Raw genomic sequence first — 6,329 nt, 5'->3', positions numbered from 1 at the left:
ACAGAGAACAAAACAACCAAATGCATTCAATACACACACCCTTAGAAGTCCTCACATTGTCAGTTTACTCCTGTGATGTTGGCCTGAGGCAGATGAAGGAAAACAGGAAGGAAGGGTTGATGTGTGCGGTTCTTTGCTGCAGAGAGAATTACCTTCTCTTTGTCTGTGTGAAGGGGCTGCTGCCTGTACCATCTGTGCAACGGATATGATGGCACACACATGTTTTTGCGTATCTTCAAAATCCAAGATATTTTGCCATGATTTCATATCTTTTATGGGGTGAAGGGAAATTAATATATTTTCTAAAATATTTTTTTACTGTGTGGCCTTAGGAGGAAATGATGGTGGCAGCTCTGGCCCTCGGCTCATTTGAGTTCGAGACCCCTGGTTTAATTTTGATAATGAAGAGAAGTATTTGCATTTGAGATGTAAATAAACAAAGCTGGTCAGCAAACTAGATTCAGGGCAACAGACGGCTACACAAATACAGAAGCTGTGATGAAGTTTCATTTCCGTCACACGTGTCAAACTCAGGCCAAAGTGAGTTCCCGTAGTATGGCTTGACCTTTCTACTCACACACATATATTTGATCTCTGCAGCAATGAGCTACTATACAAATGACTAGGCTAAGTTAAATATAGATTTATATTTATATATACTGAACATATTCTACAGAATGCACATATATACTGTATGTATTTCAGGTGCTGATTAAATGCATGTAGCTGTTAGGCACAATATGATTGAATTCCCACTACTAGACTTATATTTACATTTGACTTTTTAAAATTTTAATTGCTTGTGATTTACCAACACTCCCAGCTGTGATCTACTGTTAGATCCTGATCTACTTATTGGGCAGCCCTGCACTAGTGGGTGTGTGTGTGTCTGTTCCTTTTTATTGCTAATTAAATAACTATTTAGAATGTTAGAGATGGGGCTACAAGGTAGGTGAAAAAGAGGAGATTTATGGATGCAGTGAGGGAGGACATGCAGATAGTTGGAGTCAGAGTAGAAGATACAGAGAACAGGGCAATATGGAAATCAATGATTTGCTGTGGCAACCCCTGAAAAAAGGGACAAAGCTGAAAGGTAAAGAAGAAGAAGAAAAAACTATTTAGATATTTTACTTAAGGCAAACTTCAAAAGCAAATCAAATTAGGTATTACAATCAAATATATATATATATATATATAATTTGTTTGCTTCTTTTTAACATTCTATTTATTTGCCTAAATGATCCTCTTGCTCCCTTTCTTCTCCTCATTTTCTCACTCGCACTCTCTCCATTCTGGCCATTCTGTGTCATTACTCTCTTTCCCCCCTCATTACTTCCTCCTTTCCTCTCTCTCCGCTCCACTTCCTCTTTCTCCTTTCCTCCCCATGCAGATCGAGGGCAAAGGGTGGCAGCTTGTTGTGGTCAGGCCAATTATTCACATAATTATGATCTTCCACATTACCACATGATCCTTTTACCTGGACGCAGGCAATTAGGGTCTGCATTATTATGCAGATAATGCAAATACAGTTGGACGTGGGACGATCCCTTGAAACTCCGTGTGTGTGTGTGTGTGTGTGTGTGTGTGTAACAGAATGCTTGGGTAATTGCCATTCCTTCCTGAAACAGTGCCGCTCACAATTTTGGAGTGTGTGCGACATGTAGACATGAATTGATTTTACTAGGCTATGGTTAACTGGGAATTCATTATCACTAACCACAGACAGAGCTGAAATAGAACCACATACTGTATAGAGAAAGGAGAGAACTGAATCACTTGGAGGAGGGGCTCTAAATACACTCACTGTATGTGTGTGTGTGTGTGTGTGTGTGTGTGTGTTAGGGTGCAGGCCAGGTGGCAGATATAGCCAGCCCTTGGGTAATCAACAGGCTCCTCTTTAAAGGGTCATCACACTGTGCGTTACACACGTGTGTGTGTGTGTGTGTCCATTCCAGCAGGAGGCAGAGCATGTGCAAACATACACACATCACTGTGCAGTAAGCTGTCTGACAGTACCTGCTGTCTAGATTTTATTAACTAGCTCAATATAAAGGATCCTGTGTTTTACACACACACCCACCCTCCCACACACACACACACACACACGCACGTTCACTGCTTACACACACTTCTGTTCTTACTGACAGATCCAATCAATTATGTTTTGACATGCTTCATGAACATGCAGATGGTGCAGGACCAGTGAGGGCAGCGGGCTGAGTCTTCAAGTACCCACCTCCCACTCTCTACCCCTTCCTCTCTCTCTCTCTCCTCTTCCTCTTTCTTTCCTTCTCCCTCGCTTATTCTCTCCCTCTTCCTTCTCATTCTCTCTCTTTCTTCCTCTCCACTAAGGAAAGCATGTTTCAAGGCCGACATGTTTGGTTGATTGTGCATCCCTCCAATGTTGTTATGAACTACAAGGCTTTTTCCTAGACTGTGTAACTGTCTTGGATGGCTGTAATAGCACCATCGAGCCACTAGTCTGATTTGTTTAAGTAAACACTGTGTTGTCGGTGTCATTGGTGTTGTACCCCAGGGTTCACCTCCTGGGCAAGATTGAATCCCAGTTAGGGCGGTTGGTACCTTCCAGTGGACTCACCACCCACAGGAAGGTTTAGGGGGGGGTTGGTACGGTGCAGTGGGATTTGGGTGGTGGTCATAGAGACTGCTGCCCCAGCAACTCAGTAACAGATAAGCGGACGAAAATGGATATGTGTTGTCTATGAAGCACTTTCAACACATAATTGTAGTATATTTACTATAAAACTGAATGTGACTTGTTATGGTAGTGGATGAGTGGCGGTTAGGGTTAGGGCTAAGAAGTGCATTTTGAATTAAGTTGCCACTTAAATGCACTGAGCATGGCTTTGTCCCCACTGTAGCCCTGTGTTCACTAGGATGATGGCATAGATCCAGAGGTCACATTTCGTTGTGTGCTGTGTCACAATGACAATGCTCCCCCCGACCCCCTTCTGGCCCTTACTGCTGTTGCTGTGGAGACAGCGTCAGCTACATACTCACTCCTCAAAGAACATTTGATGTAGGGCTTGAAGAGTAAAAGAGTACAAAAATAGTGTGTGTATGTGAGTGTGTTCCTTCATGTGACATCTGCCATAGATCGAAAGCCGCGGTGTCCTTGTAACTCTGAAAATATCTGAAAGTATCATGGCAATCAATGCAGAGGTCAATCTGAACGGACCAAAACGCAGCAGACAATAACTATGACAAGCTAATACACACGTCATCGACCTGCCTGTCTCACCCTCCTCATCCTTCACAGATAATGTGTGAACACATGCATGCATGTGGTCGAGCCTCACATGCACAAAAACACAGATGTGTGTGTGTGTGTGTTTATGTGTCCATTCTGCATTGTTACCTACCAGCCAGGTTTGACCCCTTGACCTTGTGAATACAGTTGAAATATTTTGGCATCCTCTTCTTTTTTATTATCTATCTATCTATCTACCTACCTACCTACCTACCCATCTATCCATCCATCCATCCATCCATCTTCCTTTAACTCAGTCCACTGATTGCTCGGTGGGGCAGGAAGCAGGGAGGAGGGAAGAGAAACAAGGGGGTGAGAGAACAGGGAAGAAACGGGAGGTGCGTTGAATCATTACACAGAAAAGGGAAGAAAGGACAGATGTGTCCACGATTTTTTGAAATATGAAAAGGACGGGAGGATGCTGAGATGAGAGATGAGAGACGGTTGATGCTGTTCTCATTATCAGCTGACTGGAGTGACGGCTGATTAATTATAGGAGGGAGAAGAAGGCAAAAGAGTAAAGGAGAGAAATGTGTTAATGTGTGTTTCCCTATGCGTGTATATACTGCATTATGACACACACACACCTCTAAAAATGTTCTTATTGATTATTCAGGCTTCACGTCAATGGTCTTATTGATTATTCAGGCTTCACGTCACATCACATTCACTCAGCTTTCCATCAATTACTGTCCACTGCTGTTCAGATCCCATTCTATCAGTTATCCATGGGAACACACACACGAACATTTTCACACACAACCAAGCAATAACAGCAAATGATCTGCCATTAGGAGCAATCATTTAAGGTCATTATGTGGTTTCTTGTTCTTAGTGATGTCATACCAATGGTGTCGTTTCAGGTCATTGTTTTGCAGCCTGTGGTTTCACTCAGTGGTCAGGAGCAGATCAGAGCAGATTTCTATGAACTAAAACAAATGAGATGTAAAAGTCATAAAGGCTAAAATGCTTTAAGCCTTTTCTACGCCATCTATGGAAAAATGCCAGCATTGCAGGGAAAAGGCAGAAGTATAATGATAATAGAAATTAATAACATAATTTGGACACATTTGGCGAGCCAGATTGAAAAGCCAAACGGGCCGCATCCGGCCCCCGAGCCGTAGTTTGCCCATGCCTCATGTAGCCCATATAAGTAAATAGACAAAAGGGACTGAAAACAAATGGTACAGTTTTTCGTTCCCTTCCCCTTATATTAAGCAGCTTATTATTATTTTTCTTCAGTCTACTTCCACATTAGTCTTACTTTTCTGCAGTTTTTTTTTTGTTTGTTTTTATTTCTTTCTTTGGGTTAGCGGGCTAAAGTATTAGACTCACTGTGTCACTGTCTGTGACCATTAATTCTGTCATTACAGACCACAGCAGAACTAACTTTAAACACATGAATGTGCATACGCAGGCTGACACTGTCATAAACATATGCTTAAACAAGGCAGCACGTTAGACCAGGCATTGCAAACTGTCAGCTACACAGGTGCAGTGTACAGCTTCACACGCACACACACACACACACACACACACACACACACAACTCAACAGCTGTGAGAACAGTTGTGAAACATCAGCCAACTCCAAACTGACAGCGAAGGCAGACCGCTGAAAAAAGGAAAGTATTGAGGAAAACAGCAAAGTGGAGAAAGAAGCGGCCTTGTTTGTGCACGTGCATATGGACTTGTTCACAATTTTTTAATCAATAACCTAGAACAGGGTATACACACTTTTTTGCTCTAGAACTGAAAGTGATCTATCTACATTGAAAATGTTAGATGCACGTAGCTTTATGGCACAACATGATTCAGTTTTGAGTATAATAGATGGTCACTACTAAAGGCTATAGAATTTATATTTTAAATACTTATGTAAATATGTATCTTATATCTACTTGTAGATCGAGACTCATCCTGGTTCAGGGGCCACATAGAGCCTGATTCGACATAGACCATAGAATCATAACATAATTTTAACATAATTTGAATTCCCGAGAGGGCCTGTTTTGGTCCACGGACCATATATTTGACGCACCTAATCTAGAACTTCAATACAGTCAGAGCTTTTTTTGTCTACTTTTTACACACACACAGAGAGACTGTAAACATAGACACTGTAAACATACTTATTGTCCAGATCAAGACAGTGGAGACCCTTTGGCTTAGCTGCGTTGAGCGGAGGTCATAGATGTCATGAAAGAAGGAGCGACCTCATCGCCGTGGAAACGTGGGGGGAAAACATGTCGCTAAGAGCGGAGTATAACTAAATCTATCATCGGAGGCTGAGATAAATAGATTTGAAAAGGTGGGCAGAGGAAGAATCGTGGAGGAAGGATGAAGGTGGACTGTTTAGAGATGTGTTCAATATAATAAAAGCTCTGCCTTCCCCCACTGCAGCTCTCTTTTCCTTTCCAGAGCTCGTGTTCTGCCATCAAGAAAAACACAATAAGCAGCCCTCACCCTCCCCACCCCCTCTCCCCATCTTCTTCTCTCACTCTGTGACCTGCACTTCTCCCTCTTATTTGTCTGTCAGACACTAACTGTGAAGGAATAAGAACTGACACCCCAGTCCCAGCAGCAACCAGCCAAAATATTTAAGTACCAGCACTCAAACATTCTGCTCTCTCTCTCTCTCTGTATATATATATATGTGTGTGTGTGTGTGTATTTATATACAGTATTTACATATATAGAGAGGGTAGTTTATATGTGTATATATGTATAAATGTATAAATACTGTATATGTATATACACATATATACACATTGTTTTGATTTTTGTGTCTCCTGATGTCCGTCACTGTCAATTTAGTCTTTGATCATAATGTCTTGTGGTTATTTGTTGCTCACACACCCACCACCAGCCCCCGGGGGGACCCAGCAGGAGGGTTGTTCTGGATATTACTCTTTCATGGCGTGACCTTAGATAACAACCTCTGACTTCTGACCTGGCCCTGTGACCTGGAACTTGTTTCCACCTCTCATGTGTGCAAAGTGTGACTTTGTATACTGTGAAAACTACAAGAATAATATACATGAAAGACAGAGGGAGAG

The sequence above is a fragment of the Cynoglossus semilaevis genome, chromosome 6 (assembly GCF_000523025.1).
Source record: "Cynoglossus semilaevis isolate Cse_v1.0 chromosome 6, Cse_v1.0, whole genome shotgun sequence".
NCBI classification, from domain to species: domain Eukaryota; kingdom Metazoa; phylum Chordata; class Actinopteri; order Pleuronectiformes; family Cynoglossidae; genus Cynoglossus; species Cynoglossus semilaevis.
Note: the sequence above shows the minus strand (reverse complement) of the source record.